At 33.1% G+C, this 17062-nt stretch overlaps 1 protein-coding gene and 1 long non-coding RNA gene across 8 annotated transcripts in view; one reads left to right on the forward strand and one right to left on the reverse strand.

Moving 5' to 3' along the window:
• LOC103220429 (uncharacterized) overlaps positions 1-3528 on the forward strand; it is a 63408-nt gene extending 59880 nt beyond the window's left edge. The window contains exon 6 of the long non-coding RNA XR_005243118.2: positions 3423-3528. This is a non-coding gene — a long non-coding RNA (uncharacterized lncRNA). The remainder of the gene's footprint in view (positions 1-3422) is intronic.
• Positions 1-17062, reverse strand: part of SLC8A1 (solute carrier family 8 member A1) — a 497520-nt gene that overhangs the window by 455877 nt on the left and 24581 nt on the right. The window lies entirely within an intron of this gene.

The raw sequence follows: 17062 nt of genomic DNA on the forward strand, positions 1-17062 counted from the left end.
TCAAAGGAAATAAAGCTGTGGTATCAGAAATAAGGATAGTTATTCACAACTTTTTAAAAAATCTCAGTGCCGAGTCTATGGGTATGTTCAATTTAAGAAAATCCATCAAGCTGTGCAAATCTGATTTCTATATTTTGGAATGTTATCCCAGTTACATTAGGTCGATATTTTCACTGCTAATGAAATATGAGCTTTTTCATATGTTATTATATATTCTTGGAAGCACTGTTTCAGTTGCTTCAAATGTTATAGAGGCATACTTGGTTTTACTGTGCTTCACTTTATTTCATTTGGCAGGTACACTTTTTACAAGTTAAAAGATTGTAGCAGTTCTGCATTGAACAAGTCTATTGATGCCATTTTTTTCCAACAGCATTCGCTCACTTCATGTCTCTTTTGGTTAGTCTTACAATATTTCAAATTTTTCCTTATTATATCTGTTATGGTGATTGGTGATTAGTGATCTTTAATGTCACTACTGTAATTGTTTCGGGGCTCCACAAACAACACCTGTCTAAGATGACTCAACTTAATTGATGAATGTTTTGTATATTCTGACTGCTCTACCAATTGACCATTCCTGTCTCGTCTCTCTTCCTCTCTTTGGGCCTCCCCATTCCCCGAGAGCAACAATATTAAAATTGGGTCAATTAATAACCCTAAAATGGCTTCTAAGTATTCAAGTGAAAGGAAGAGCTGCATGTCATTCACTTAAATACAAAGCTAGAAATGATTAAGGTTAGTGAGGAAGCCATGTCAAAAGTTGAAGTAGTCTGAAAGGTAGTCATCTTGGATCAAACAGTCATGTTGTTAATTCAAAAGAAAAATTCTTGATAAAAATTGAACTTACTATTCCAGTGAACACACAAATAATAAGAAAGGGAAACAAACTTATTGTTGATAGGAAGAAAGTTTTAGTGGCTGGATAGAAGATCCAACCAGCCACAACATTCTCTTAAAGTAAAACCTAATCCAGAGTCAGACTTTAACTCTCTTCAATTCCATGAAGGCTGAGAGAGGTGAGGAAGCTGCAGAGAACAGTCTGACAACAGCACAGCTTGGTTCATGAGGTTCAAGAAGAGAAGACATCTCTATAACATGAATGCAAGGTAAAGCAGCAAGTGCTGATGTAGAAGCTGCAGCAAGTTATCCAGAAGATTTAGCTGAGATAATTGATGAAGGTGACCACCCTAAACAACAGATTTGCAATGTAGATAAAATGGTACTATATGGAAGCCATCTGGGATTTTTATAGGTAGAGAGAAGTCAATTCCTGGCTTCCAAACCTCAAATGACCGGCTGACTCTTTTGTTAGTGGCTAATGTAACTAATCTGAGGCCAATGCTCATTTACCATTCCAGAAATTCTAGAGCCCTAAAGATTATGCTAATTCTACTCTATAGTGCTCTATAAATGGGGGAAAAAAAGCCTGATGACAGTATATCTGTTCACAACATGGTTTACTGAATATTTTAAGCCCACTGATGAGACCTAATGCTCAGAGAAAAAAAAAAAAAAGATTCCTTTTAAATTATTACTACTCATTGACAATGGACCTGGTCACTCAAGAGCTGATGGAGATGTACAATGAGATTAATGTTGTTTTTAGGTCTGCTAATATAACATCTGTTCTTCAGCCCATGGATCAAGAAGTAACTTTGACTTTCAAGTCTTATTATTTCAGAAATACAGCGATTCCTTTGAAGGATATGGGCAAAGTAAATTAAGAACCTTCTGGTAAGGATTTATCATCCCAGATGCCATTAAGATCAGTCATAACTCATGGGAGGTGGTCAAAACATCCACATTAACAGGAGTTTGGAAAAAGTTGATTGCAACCTTCATGGATGACTGAGAGGTTCAAGACTTCAGTCGAAGAAGTAGCTGAAGATGTAGAAATAGCAAGATGACTAGATTAGAAGTGGAGCCTGAAGACGTGACTGAATTGCTGCAATATCATAAAACTTGAACAGAGGAAGATTTGGTTCTTATGAATGAGCAAAGAAAGTACTTTTTTTTTTGAAGTAGAATCTACTCTTGGTGAAGAGACTATAAGCATTGTTGAAATGACAACAAAGGATTTAGGATATTACATCAACTTAGAAAAAGCAATGGTGGGTTTGAGAGGATTGACTCCAATTTTGAAAGAAATTCTATGGGTAAAATAATATCAGACAACATCCCATGTTACTGACAAATTTTTCACGAAGAAAAGAGCTAATCAACGCAGAAAATTTTATCATCTTATTTTGAGAAACCTCCACAGCTATGCTGACCTTCAGCAACCACCACCCTGATCAGTCAGTGGCAATCAATGCGAAGGCAAGAACCTCCACCAGCAAAAAGATTATGATTCACTGAAGGTTCAAATGATTATTAGCATTTTTAGCTATAAAGTATTTTTTTAAATAAAGGTACATACATATTTTTAGATATAATGCTTTTGCACATTTAATAGACTATATCATAGTGTAAACATAACTTTTATATGCACTGGAAAACCAGAAAATTTGTGTGACTCACTTTTTTGCAAAACTGTTTTATTGTGGTGGCCTGGAATTGAACATTCAGTATTTCTGAGCTATACCTGTGTATATATCTTCATGTTTACTTAGTGCTGTTCTTATTATTGTTGAATTTGATTATTTCTAATATTGAGACATTATAAAAAACTTTGATGAAAAATCTCCATACATAAATACACATCAGTATATCTGATTGAGGATTTCTTTAGGATAAATTCCTACAAGAAAAAGAGCTTAGCCAAAATATATGAATATTTAGAAGACTCTTGACAAAATTATCAAGTGTTTTTCCAGAAAGCTTAAGCTGATTTAAAATCCTATATTTAATATGTGAGATTACATTTTTACCTCACTCTCAACAACCTAGACATATTTATTAATTTGAAAAGGAAAAAAAGATAAGTTACATTGTTTAATTTTTAATTACTTGCTGTATTAAACCTACTACACATCTATTTGTCCGTATAAGTTGTCTACTTGCATCCTTTGCCAAATTTTATATAAAATTCTTGGTGACTTTCATCTCAATTTTTAGCATTCTTTGTATTTTAAGGATGTAGCATTTCTGTCAAAGCTCCTGAAAGCATTCTCACAATATGTTGTCTTTTAAGTTGAGATGTCTTAGCTATCTAAATGTTTAATGTTTATCATTATTCATATGCACATCGGCTGTGCATAATTGAACTTTCATCTCTTTCTTTCCAGTCCTTATGCCATTTTAAATTTTTTTCTTGTCTTACTCTACTGACTAGAACCATCAGGATATTGTTGATTTGCTGTAGGAATAATGGCATTTATATTTCATTCCCAATTTCAGGCAAACAACATTCCATCTTGTACCATTAATCATGATGTGCTGTTACTAATTGAATGTCTGTGTACCCCTCAAATTCATAGGTAGAAGCCCTAATGTGCAATGTGATGGTATTTGAAGATGGAGCTTTGGGGAAGTAATTTAGCTCAGATGAGACCATGAAGGTGAATTCTCAAGATGACATGAGTGTTCTTACTAGAGGAAGAGAGACCAGAGCTCTCTCTTTCTCTACCATGTGAAGATTCAGTGAGAAGGAGGCCATCTTCAAGTCTGGAAGAGGACCTTCACCAGGAACTGAATATGCTGTCATCATGTTCTTGGACTTTGCAAACTCCAGAACTGTGAGAAATAAATGTCTATGGCTTAAACCACCCAGTATGGTATTTTGTTATAGCAGCTCAAGCTGATATGCTACAAGTATTTTTTCTAATTTCTTTTATATCTGTATATTCTTCTTTATCCTAGCTTTCATGTGTTAAAGTTGAGTTGTGTCAATTATTTTTCTACCTATATTAAAATGTTAACATAATTTTTCTCTTATGTTTTTTTAATGGTTAAATTATACTGATTGATTTGGTTGTTAAACTAGCCTTGCATTCCAAGTATAAACCCACCTTGAGCATGACGTATTGTTATTTTTAATATACTCTAATAACAGTTTGTTAGTTTTTAATTTTTAAATTTTTAATGGTTTATACATTTATTTTCATGAGATAATTGTCTATAATTTTTTTTTCAATTTTTGGCATCAAAATTATTTTGACCACATGAAATAAATTGGGTAATATTTTTTCTTTCTTCTGGAAGAATTCATATAAGATTGGTATTTTTTCCTTAGATATTTAAGATAATTTACTGGTAAAGCTATATTGGCATTGAATTTTCATTGAAGAAAGCTTTAATCAGTAATGATATTTCATTATTAGTTATGAGTTTATTCAATTTTTCAGTTTCTTCTTGTGTCATTTTGTTGTTATGTTTCTTGTATACTTTATGAATTTTATGTAACTTCCCTAATGTGTGGGCATAAAGTTGTTCATAACATATTCTTATATTTTAGTGGATTTAGGATCAATATTTCTGATATTTATTATTTATATTTATTTTTTCTAATTAAACCTCTCCAAGGTTTTTCATTTTATTAGATTGTTATATTAACTTCTGATATAATAGCTATACTCATGTATTAAAATAAATACTGTCTTCTTTTTATACGTGCATTTTATATATTATGCTGATTTCACTGATATTCTTTGGAATATTTTGAGTTTGAAAAATTATTTCACTGTATAGTATATATTCTTTTTTGTGTGAATAGATTTTCTAAATTTAAAAAAGTTAGTAAATTGGTTCTATAATTTTTCTTTATAGATATAAGTTAACATAATACCTAGAGATTCCTATTTCTTCTTATAGTATCCCTTGGATCCCTACTAAAATGAATCTCATATTCATGTGCATATTTATATCCAGTGATTCTATGCAATTAAAATTATATTTAAAATATGTACAAAGTTTTAACGTTTTATTAGTTAGGGTCCCAGGTTGAAGCCTCATAAATTGATGATTGCTACATTCAGCAGAAAAATTGATTTATTTGAAGGATATTATGTATCTCCAGGAGAAGGCTGAATACTAGGGCTCAGGAAATAGCTAGGAATTAAGAGAAGGTGTTATCCAGAAACAGTCACTGTCGTACCACAGAATTTATCTATTTAGCAGGCTGGTGCTGATGCTATAAATAGACATAGGAGGCCATTCTTGCTCCTGATGCCATTGGATGCCATATTCCACCATCGACTGAAAGAATGAAGTATAATCTATTCTTAACATCACTGTTCCTTGTCTCGTATTCAATGTCCCAGGCAAAAGCATATCATCAGCTGAACCTGATACTTGCCTGCCTCTAGGTGCCAGGGAATAGAGAGAACAAACATTTAGCTTTTTTGATTCCATGAAGACTCACAGAGTGTGAGAATCCCTTTGATGGGGGTTCAGATTCTGTCAGTCAAATAATGTTAGTAAACGACCATTTTGAAGGGCTATCCACTGGAATGATGAAAATATGATGTATAATGTCAAACTGCTACAGGGAAACATATACATATATATGTCACAAAGTTTAGTCTAAGACAGGAAAGGAGATAAATAAAATAATTAAGGAAAAATAATTGTGGTATATGTAGTGGACATTTTCTGTTTTTGACTACCTAAATCAATTTATTCTGATTTTGATAACAGCATCTGGATTTCATCTTGAGAACGACTCTATTTTCCATGATTCAGGTAGAGATAACTCAACCCGCTGTGTGGGCTCAGGCTTGGGCTTGAGCAGTCAAGACATTCTATCTTACTGGTGACTGAGATTAGCTCAGGGTTGGGTATGTTACTCATGTGGGGGCAAAGGAGACCCTGACAGGCAACTTTGGAAACTGCTGGAACAAATGCATATGCCCATTTCAGAACAGTTGCATGTTTGTACCAGAATCTTCCAACTGCTTATAGCCATCTTGACCCTGTGTAGGAAGATGCTGACTGAGAAGGAGGAAGGAGTCCAGTGAGAAGAAACTAGACACCAGAGATGGAAAGACAGATCCCTGACCGTAATCATTACAGTTGATTATAGTCCTGCCTAAATTGGATAATCTCATAAGAAGAAAACTCTTTTAACTTACTAAAAGATATAAAAGAAGGCTCAAATTCCCAATTGACTTTTTTTTCTTTTTAAATAGAATCGTATAAACAAATTCTAAAGTTGATTCTGAAACAATTTTGATAAAAATAACCCAGAAAATTTGAAAACCCATATGATGATTAATAAATGTCAAAGCATGAAGTAATGCTGCAGGAATTAAAACAGTATGGGTTTGGTGCTGAGACAAATTAATTAATGGGAAAGAAGGAAGTACAGGATATTTCATGCATGGATGAAGTTATATGACAACTTCTTAGCATGACATTTATGCCCCTTTGTGATCTGGTCCTTATCAACTCTTCATCTTTTCTCTCCACAGTCTGTCAAGAGAGGTTATAGTTGGAGCTGACAATGAAGAAGAGGGTAGCCAACTGGAGATTTTCAGTAGAAGTTCACAGCTATAAACTATGTTTCAGCAGGGAGGGAGCTGGGAATTAGAGAATAAGTAGCCTGACCCAATTGTCCTCTGTTCTTTCAATCGCCATCATATTTCTCTTTGGCGGAGTCCAGTTGGAAACTAGAAGGCAAGGAGACTGGTTGAGACAATCCCTGAGGTAGTCCAAAGTTAGCTCTGGGCCACAGAGCAGAGAGGATAAAGAAAGTGTAGAGATATGGAGTAGCACAAGGGAAATGATCTCTCAAACCACCATATATCCAAATGATTTCAACCTTTCTGTTGTACTTCTTCTCATCCAGGAATGGTCTTCACAGATCTATCCCTATATCTGACTACCCATCTTTCAAAACTGAAATCAGTGTCCCTTTAAATTTGATGTCGGGGCCAGAAGTCAAAAAGAGAGTTCCAGTTCTTGGTATATTTTTCTAATTGCTTCACACCTAGAATGAAAGGTTTTTATTACAGCTCCTGAAAGGCAAGCAAGTACCAGGCAAAAAACCTGGAATTTATACTTTGGGGGCTACAAAATAAGATAAACTTGTGGAATATTTGAGTGTCCTCAAAACTAAAATAAGCAACCTTTATAGGCAGTCAAAGCCCTAAATTTGAAGGTAACTTTGCAGTTATTGAGGAGGAGAGGGAGATTGCTATAGATTACACTTAAACTCCTCCAATGTTTCTGATACGATGTTTTAACAGTCTGTAGAAAAAAGACAATCCCTCAAACCCGGTCTCTAGAAAGTTTGAGTGTTTGCACAGCTCTTGGCCTGGACTGCCCTGTTATTTCTTGTGGGTCTCCCCTCTGCTGATAGTCTTCCAGTGGGCTTGTTGGCATGATTCCTCTGGTTTTTAAGGGGAGGACCCAGCATCCAAAAATAGAGTGACTTTATAGGTAAATAGTGAAGTAATAGTTCTGGGAACATGATAGACAATTCAGTCTCCTAAGTTTCTTTATATTCCATTATTTTATTTGCTAAGAATATTATGGAAACTACACCAGTATCATTTAGCAAGAAGCTCATTAACAATGAATGAGTGTAGTCAATAGAGATATTGTTATGTAAGCAAATAGAACAAATTTTGCTAGGTATAATGCCAGGATACATCGTTTATTATACAACATATGTCTCAATTAAATTTTCATGTGATATAGTGCATGCAGATTTTCTAGGCTAAACAGCGATGTTTCAGAAACTAAAGCCTTAATATAGTGGGCTAGCAAACCCTGAGACAGCAAATCAATAGAATATTCAAGTCAAACAGGGCAATTTCAGACAAGAACAAAGTACTAACCTTAAATGTGAATGCATTTGCATTTATAAATTTAGCTTAAATCAACTTGTGTCTAATTTCCTTGTAATTATATCCTGATATTTAGAAATCATAAATATATTTTAAAACTCTTCTATTGACATTGTAATGATCTAAATTGAATTCAGCTTGTCTGGCCTTTATTATAACCTCAGCGATGTGATATTGCATATGGACATGACGACTACAATTTATTCAGACTACAGTAGCAAGTATCAGTGATAAACCCCTGATTACCAAATTTTGAACTCCCTATATCTATATTTTTGTTTGGATTTCCAAAGATATCCCTTCAGTTCTTTTAGTCTTAATTGAGATACAATGTACATATCACAACACTCCTCTTTTTAGTGATTTTTAGTATGTTCATAATATTGTGCAACCATCATCACTAATTCTAGAATATTGTCATCATCTCCAAAAGAAATTCCATACCCTTGAGCAGTCACTCCACACTATTCTCGGCCCCAACCCCTAGCAACTGTTTAATGCTGATTGATATTCTATGTATTTGCTTACTTTGGACATTTTATATACATGGGATCACATATTAGGTAGCCTTTTGTGTCTGACTTTTTTAGTTAGCACGATTTTGTCAAGTTTCATCCATGTTTCACCATGAATCAGCACTTTATTTATTTTCATGGTTGAGTGATATTCCATTTTATGGATATATCGCATTTTGTTTATGCACCTGTCAGTTGAACATTTGGGTTGTTTCCACTTTTTGGCTGTTATGAATAATGCAACAGTGAACATTTGTGTAGATGGGATGCTTTTAATTCTCTTGGATATATGTCTAAGGTGGAATTGCTGGGTCATATGATAATTGTATATTTATAATAACTTCTGTGGAACTCCCAGAGTTTTCTAAAACACTGCATATTTCGTATTCCCATCAGCAAAGTATAAGGATTCCAACTTCTCCATTCCTTGCCAATACTAGCTATAATGTCTTTTTATTGTATCTTCATTCTTCGTTCTTAAATTTAAAATTCCAATTAACCCATTAGAATATCCTTTTTTTATAACAAGTATTGACTATTCTAGATAACTCTTTGTGATTAAAACTTTTCTCTCAACTATTTTTATTAGTTTGAACAGCAAAACATGATATAACCTTATTATATTTATGTTTGAATTATTTATTTAGCTAGTTTAGCCATTATTCTGACTTACGGATAGTATATGACTTAATTTTTTATCACACATAAAAACATATCATTCTGAAAGGATCATCAGCGATAACTCTTTGTGATTAAAGCTTTTCTCTCAACTATTTTTATTAGTTTGAACAGCAAAACATGATATAACCTTATTATATTTATGTTTGAATTATTTATTTAGCTAGTTTAGCCATTATTCTGACTTACGGATAGTATATGACTTAATTTTTTATCACACATAAAAACATATCATTCTGAAAGGATCATCAGATACCAATGCCCTAGATATTAAGTCTGGATTTGCAATTGGCTACTTATGTCATCTTTGTCAAATTATATAAATTGCTATTTGCCTCATTTTTGATATCTATAAAACTAAGAAAATGCTAAACACTTGCCATGAAATTGTATGAATTTCATGAGTATGTTAATCTTCCATTGATTCTATAGTAAGTTACCACAAACTTGGTGGCTTAAACAATACAAATGTATTATTATTTTATAGTATTATACATGAGTATTCTGACAAGACTCTTACCAAGTTAAAATCAAGATGTGAGCATAGTGCATTCTTTTGTACAGGTTATGGGCAAAATATGATTTCTTGCCCTTTTCTGTTTTTCAAGAGTTCTCACATTACTTGGCTCATTATCACTGCCCGCCCATCCTTAATTTTCAAAGCCAGCAAGAGTAGATAGAGGCCTCCTTACACTTTCCTTCCTCTGAATTTCTTACAACGCCAGAAAAAGATTCTCTACTTGAAAGAATTTGTGGTTAGAGTGATCCCACCCAGATAATATAGGATAATCATTCCATCTCAAGGTCCTTAATCTTAATCACATCTGAAAAGTCCCCTTTGCCATATATATTAGTCTGTTTTCACACTGCTGATAAAAACGTACCCGAAATTGGGTAATTTATAAAAGCAAGTAATTTATAAAATCACAGTTCCACATGGCTGGGCAGGCCTCACAATCACAGCAGAAGGCAAGGAGGAGCAAGTCACATCTTACATAGATGGCAGCAGGCAAAAAAAAAGAGCTTATGCAGGGAAACTCCCATTTTTTAAAATCATCAGATCTCGCGAGACTCATTCACTATCATGAGAGCAGTGCAGGAAAGACCTGTCCCCATAATTCAATCACCTCCCAGGACACATGAGAACTGTGGGAATTACAATCCAAGATGAGATATGGATGAGGACACAGCCAAACCATATCACTATGTAAGGTAACATATACACAGGGTCTGGGGATTGGGTTGTGAACATTTTTGCAGGGCCATTATTTTGCCTATCACAATGAGATTATGTATATCTCATGACAAATACAGGTCTGGCACCCAGTTAATTCTGGATACATAATAGTACTTTTACTATTTAAAATAGGTACTACATGATAAAATGACAAAGGATTACGCTTCAGAAACGCCAAAGAGATGGATAACCAAATCTGAGAAGCTTTACATAAACTAAATATATAAATATTAATATTATTCCTCCAAAATAATTTCTCTCTTAGGATATTAGTTCAGCCAGGTAGGCTTCCATGTGCCAGATGAATTTCTTGGTATGAAGCTGTTAAAATATACTCATTACCAGCCACAATTGTTTCACCGTTCCTCTGGATGGGCAGTCAAGATATCTCAGTGCCATTTGGATAGATTTCATTTTTGCGATCATCATAATTCATACTTAAAACTGAAGAAACACCAAACAGACATAAAAGAAAATATTACTGCTATTGCCACTATTTTAAGAAGTAGATTGTTGGCTCTGTTCTCTGTGATAAATCACATTTTTTTCTTTTATTAATTCACATCAATATCTGTAATTTCTGTATCTCTGACTTGATGTGTACCTATAGTTTTCTCTTGAAATGGGGATAGTAGGCAGTAGATTTTAGGGAGCAGAGACATCACTTTCACAGTTGCAAAGTTCTCTGTTATGAAGTATGAAATCATTCTAGTTTCTGTCTTGCTTCTCTGCTGCACACACAACCAGGTGCAAACATTAATACTTTCTTCAAAATAGGAGCAATAGCAGAAATTCCACTCATTGACAACTTCTGGAATTAAAGAAGATCAAGTAGAATTAATCTAGTAAATGTTAATTGTCTTAAAAATAGCAGTCATTGCTACTACCACCGCAGTGAATAGTTTTCTGCTAATAAATTCCCATGTGCCACAGGAAAATAAAATGCCATCTAGATAGTGCAGACCGGGACCAAAGCAAATCACTTTATTAATGACACTGGAAATGTCAATTTCTACTTTACGATTAGCTTTTCTCTCCTGTAGCTTTTCCCAAGGGAATTAATTCTGAAATTAGGATTGGCCATACTGTATCAGTTCTTGTTTCTTTGACCAAAAAAAAAAAAAAAAAACAGACTTTTTGAATGGTAAGTGATTCTTGATTTTTTCTGGCAATTCTGGCCCAGTTTGAGCTGGGACTTTCAGTCTAATGCCACCAAATTATCAGTAAAGTAATTGTATTGTCAAAAATGGCTACAGAGGATGTTTTCTCCATCTTGTGGACATTTTCAAAAGATTTCTAAAAGTTTTGTCAGTATTTGCCCATTTCATAATATATTCTGGTAGAAATGTAGCCAGAGGTATTTTAAGCAAATCCTAGTTAAGGACCATTTACATGTCAGTGATCAAAACACAGGAAGATAAGGTTGGTATTTAATGATGATATGACACATTTATATACTACCTTTTCTTGGGACAATCAAAACAGATAAGCATGAAGTGTAAGTGTCTGTTTAACACTGAGACTTGGAGTTGGGCACATAGGCTTTGAAGTTTCTAGATGGGGCCAAGGAGTGTTGTGTATTTATTTACCTTGCACATGTGACAGTACAAGGAACAGGCTTATTTAATTTTAGTGGGGAAAAGTGTGTAGCCAGGGGTGAATTGACATAGAGAAACAAAGAGCCTTAGTTCAGGTACTGTTTCCCTCTGAAATCATTGTTGCTACATGATGTTCTGTCCTTTGCTAACAATCTCTGAAATAAATTAAGGATTTTGTTCCCTCAAGAAAAGAAAGCTATAATCCATGCTCCTCGTAAATTAGCAAAGAAGTTTCTGCCACAGGTTGAGTTTCTGAAATGTTTCAGTCAAAAGATGTAAATCAAAGAACAAAGGAGGAAAATTCATATGAAACTGGCAATGCCATATTTTACTGCCAGAGTCAAGTTGAAGGGATGATGATACCTTAGAAACTTAGAAAGAAGATATGTGTTCCTCTGTGCACTACTTTTTCAGTTGGTTATTGACAACCGACTTTTAACACGGAATATAAGTAAAATCAGAGAAAAGGAAGCAAGTAAAAAAATAAACTCCAAATACAAGAACAAAGTAGCATTAATATTTTCTTGTATTTACTTCTCCCTTTCTCTGAAAATTATTATTTTTGTTTATACATTTTGTTTTGGTATTATTTCAAATTTATAGAATATTTGCAAAAAGCATCGGTAAATACCCTGATACTAGAGTCCAAATTTATCAACTGTTAAATATTGCCCCATTCACCATGTTACTGTCACTCTTTTTCTCTTCATAAGCACGGATGTACACATACTCACACACATCTAATCTAGCTATATATAACTATTTGTTATCACATGTGTATGACAACATGTTATTTTTTTCTGAACCACTGGAGAGCCAATTAAATGCATCATGTCTTTACTGCTAATATTTATAAAAATCAAATACTTCAACATCATTAAAATATATTATCTAACCCACAGTTCATATTCAAATTTTGTCAATTGTCCCTGTAATGCATTTTATAGTTACTCTTTTCTCAGTACAGTATCTAATCAAGATCACACATTGCGATTACTTGTCTAGTTATTATCCAGCAATCCGATAAAGTTCCCCACCTTTCCTTTGTCTTTCTCAACCTTGACACCTCTTAACAGAACAGGTCTATTATTTTTTAGATTGTCCCTCTCTCAATCTGAGTTTGTCTGGTGTTCCCTCAGAACTTGGTTCAGCTTATGCAATTATGCCATGCCCTTCTCATTTCTCATTCCAAAAGGTACATCATGTCAGTTTGTTCCCACTTCAATAACATGAGCTTTGGTCACCTGGTCAGGTGATATCTGAAAAGATTCTTCACTGCAGATTATTTCTCCATTTATAATTTATCCATAATTTGTAGGTAGATGCTTTTTAGATAACATAAATTCCTCAGAAAACCTTCATTCATTAATTTTAGCAAACATTAATGATTTTAACCATATCATTTCTTCTATTAATATAATAATCTATTGCTAGAGCTTGTCTTCCCTGTTTATACATTGATCAATTTATTCATGTATATTCATACAGTATCACAGATTCTATTTTATTCAATGAGTCATAATTCATTATTATCAATATTCCTATACTTTTGATGCTCAAGATGCTCCAGATTTGGCCAGTGGGAACCTTTTCAATCTTTTTGACTCATTCCCATGATTTATAGAGCATTTCTGTAATTTATGTTACAAAAAGGTTCCAGGGCAGTGTTGAATTTTCTCTACCTTAAACTTTATATTAGTCTTTACTTTAGTGAGTCTTGGTTCCTTTTAGGGCAGCATGGTATTTAAAAACCAAAGTCTAAGGGCTAAGTATACTCATTGTCACTGATGTGTCATTTCCTCTAGGCCCACTCAGCAGACAGAGCTAGAAAATATATGCATGTGTGCATGCTCTCTCACACACTCATGTCTACACATATATAGATATACTTATATATACCTATATATTTCTTTATCAAGTAATAACTATAAGTTCATACTGACTCATTAGTATGGGTTCATACAAATCCCAATCCAACACCATAGGGAACATTCTACTCTTTCTTCTTCCTACTTTTGTAATTCCCTTTTCCTGTAGTATGTTATTTTTACTAACTGTTAGAAAAGAAAGAGTAATAAATGAAAATAAAATAAATAAATTGTATGCATATATACACGCATTAAAATATCATTCACATACCATAACATTTACTCTTGTAAAGTGTACAATTAGGGGATTTTGGTACATTCACAAAGTTAGGTGACCATTACTACTAATTCCAGAACATTTTTATTACCCCCTTAAAAATCCCATAGCCATCACTAGTCACCCTTCATACCCCTCCGTGGATCCCTGGTGAATATTTATTTTCTTTATGTTTCTATGTATTTACCTCTTTTAATTTCACGTAAATGGAGTCATACAATATGTGGCCCTTTGTGTCTGGCTTCCTTCACTTAGCATAATGTTTTCGAATTCATCCATGTTGGAGCATCAATTAATGTTTAATTCTAATTTTATGGCTTAATGACATTATAGTATGTGTGTGTGTGTATATATATATATATGTATAATATTTTGTTTATCTTTCATCAGTTGGTATGATTGTGGGCTATTTCCACCCCTTTAGCAATTTTGATAGTGCTACTATGAGCATTTGGTACAAGATTTTATGTGAACATATGTTTTCAATATATGTTGTATATATACATAGATGTGGAATTGTTGGGTCATATAGCAAAACTATGTTTACTTTTTATAGAACCACGTTTACTTTTTGTAGAACTTCCAAACAGTTTTGCAAACACATCACTGTACATTCCAATCAGCAATGTGTGAAAATTCTAATTTCCTTGTATAACTAATACTTGTTATTATCTACCTTTTTCATTATAGCCATGCTAGTGGATATGAAGTGGTAGCTAACCATTTTAACTTGCATTTCCCTAATGATTAATAATGTCAAGAATCTTGTGCTTATTGACAGTTTCATATATTCTTCAGAGAAATGTCTATTCCCATCTCTTGCCCATTTTTAAATGTTTCTGTTTTTATCAAGTTGTGTTTTTTAAAAAAATATATTGAGTACTAGACTCTTATCAGATATATTTGTAAATAGTTTATCCCATTCTGTGGGTTGTCTTTTCACTTTATTAATAGCATCCTTTTAAGGACTATATTTTTTAATTTGGAAAAGGTCCAATTAATCTATTTTTCTTTGGTTATTTGTGATTTTAATGAAGTGTCTAAAAATCCATCACCTTATTCAAGGTCACAAATATTTATATCTGTTTTCTTCTAATGATTTTATAGTTTTAGCTCTTCACATTTATGTCTTTCATTTTTTGAATTAATTTTTGTAAATGATATGAACTTCATTACTTTGCATTTGTGTAGCCATTTGTCCTAGCTACATGTGATGAAAAGACTATTCCCTGCACACTGAATGGTCTTGGCACCCTTGTCAAAACTTAATTGGCCATATATGCATAGGTTTACTTGTGGACTTCCTATTCTGTTCAGTTGATTTATATGTCTATCCTTATGCCAGTACTATGGAGTCTTGAATTGGACATATATTTATAGGTTTACTTCTGGACTTACAATTCTATTCAGTTGTTTTATATGTCTGTTCTTATGCCAGTACCATGGAGTCTTGATTACTGCAGCTTTGTAGTAAGTTTTAATATCAAGAAGTGTGAGCTTCCAACTTTGTTCTTTGACAAGACTGTTTTGAGTTTTGTGGGTCCTTTGAGTTTTCATATGACTTTTAGGATTGATTTGTCAATTTCTGCAAAAATCAGTTGCGATTTGTATACAGATTGCATAGAATCTATAGATCAGTTTGAGGAGTACATCATAACAGTACAAAGTGTTCGAATGTATCAACACAGAATGCCTTTCCATTTATTTAGGGCTTTGTTAATTCATTTCAATAATGTTTTATGGTTCTCAATGTACAAGTATGATACTTTTTTGGATTTTTTTCTAATAATTTTATTACTTTTGATGCTATTGTTAATAAAATTGTTTTCTTAATTTCTTATTAGGATCATTCATTACTAGTGAATAAAAATGCACCTTTTTGCTTTTATTATTTATAATTGATATATGTTAATTGTTCATCTTTATAGGGTACAGTGTGATATTTTGATACATATATACAATGTGTAATGAAATCAGGGTAACAAGCATAACTATCACCTCAAAAATTTATTATTTGATATACTTGATTTTTGCATATGGAATTTGTATATTGCAAATTAGTTAAAATCCTTAGTAGCTCTAATATTCCTTTTGTGGATTTCTTAGGACCATATATATATATATGTGTGTGTGTGTGTGTGTGTGTGTGTGTGTATATATATACACCTCACCTATAAATGAAGATTGTTTGTGATATTTGCATATCATGATTTGTAATAGTAATAAAATACCATTGTATGTAAAGCAACACATACAAATATTCAGGAAAGTCACAACACTTACCTTAAATAGTTACATTTCTTTTCTTTTCTTTACTTTTTTTGAGAAAAGACCACACTCTGTCCCCCAGGCTGGAGCGCAGTGGTGCAATCATAGCTCATGGCAGCCTGGAACTCCTGGGCTCAAGCTATCCTCCTGCCTCAGCTTCCCTAGTAGCTGGAACTACAGGAGTAAACCACAAAGCCCAACCAGGTATTTTGTTCTGAGAGAGATTTTAAAAATTTCTGAGACCCTTAAAAGTCAGCACACAGACAGAGGAAAACTCATTCTTACAGATTAAAAAAATTTTTAGAGTATACTTATTTATAATCATAAAAAATGAAAAAGCTAAACTGTTCAGCTAGTAAAATTATGAAATAAGCATGCTACATAAACATGATAGAATATAATGGAGTTGCTAAGCTATGTTAGAATACATTTTAATATGCAGGACACATAAACCATAGTAATAAAAGAAAAATATGTATTCACTTTGACGACAACCATGTAAAACTGACAAAAATTCCAAATCTATGAAATATAGAAATATTAGACAGAAGTAAGGAAAAATATTTATAACGGCTATCTTTGATTGCTGGAATAATGGATATTTTTCTTGAAATTTTTACACTTTTAACCACAATTTCAAAAGTTATGAACTGCCATATAGCAATAAAAATTCATTTATTTAAAAAATTAATGTACAAATAATAGTAAATGTACAGTTTTCAGAATGACTATATATGTGATTGGTTAGACTTAGGTAATCCATGAAGCCCTTTAGCAGAGTTGAGTTTCATTTAAAATATGAAAGTGGAATGATATATAAAGGGATGAAAATTTAAAAATCAACAAGAGGACACCAAACATTCTAAGTATGTATTTGATGCTTGCTTA

This window comes from Chlorocebus sabaeus, chromosome 14, assembly GCF_047675955.1.
Source record: "Chlorocebus sabaeus isolate Y175 chromosome 14, mChlSab1.0.hap1, whole genome shotgun sequence".
NCBI classification, from domain to species: domain Eukaryota; kingdom Metazoa; phylum Chordata; class Mammalia; order Primates; family Cercopithecidae; genus Chlorocebus; species Chlorocebus sabaeus.